This window comes from Morus notabilis, unplaced genomic scaffold, assembly GCF_000414095.1.
Source record: "Morus notabilis unplaced genomic scaffold, ASM41409v2 Scaffold45, whole genome shotgun sequence".
Taxonomy (NCBI): domain Eukaryota; kingdom Viridiplantae; phylum Streptophyta; class Magnoliopsida; order Rosales; family Moraceae; genus Morus; species Morus notabilis.
This window is the reverse complement of record NW_010366164.1, coordinates 1,742,220-1,743,043: the sequence shown is the minus strand read 5'-3', so window position 1 is coordinate 1,743,043 and position 824 is coordinate 1,742,220.

Genomic DNA, 824 nt, shown 5'->3' with positions numbered 1-824 from the left:
ATTGGAATGGGTTATCTGCTTTTATTGAGGTCGCCAAAAATTATGCAACTTCAATTGGCCATATCAGCTGTCCTTGTATGAAATGTAGAAACCATGAAATGCATCCAGTAGAAACTGTGAGAGCGCATATACATCGATTTGGTTTTGATCCATTGTATAGAACGTGGATTCACCATGGTGAAGTAGAAGCGGTTTCAGGTGTAGACCCGATAGTTAATCAACCAGTAGACGAGATGTTTGCAGTCTTAGAAGATATTGCTGGGATTAATGATGACCATGGAATGTTAGATGAGACGCATGTGGATCTAGAAGATGCACAGTATGCTGAATTTAAGGATCTACTTTCTGAGCTATAGGTGGGATTGTATCCGGGCTGCACTAAGTATTCATCTTTAAATTTCTTAGTGAAATTGATGCATTTAAAAGTGTTATACAAGTGGCCTAATGAGTGTATGGATGTTGTCTTAAGTCTATTGAAAGATGCATTTCCAGATGTAAAGTTACCTTATTCTCATTATGAGTCGAAGAAGTTCATGAGTAAACTTGGATTGGGTTACGAAATAATTCATGTCTGCAAGTACGATTGTGCTTTGTTTTGGAAGGAGAACGCTGATCTACAAATGTTTCATGTATGTAAAACATCCCATTGGAAGAAAAAAAAAGACAGGGTACTAAACAAGTCCCGTGGAAAGTACTACGTTATTTCCCATTAACAAATCGGTTGAAGCGTCTGTACGGTTCTCATCACACAGCTAAAGATATGACGTGGCACCAGCGTGGGCGTTCAAATAATGAGGATTTAATGTGTCATCCAGTCGATGGTA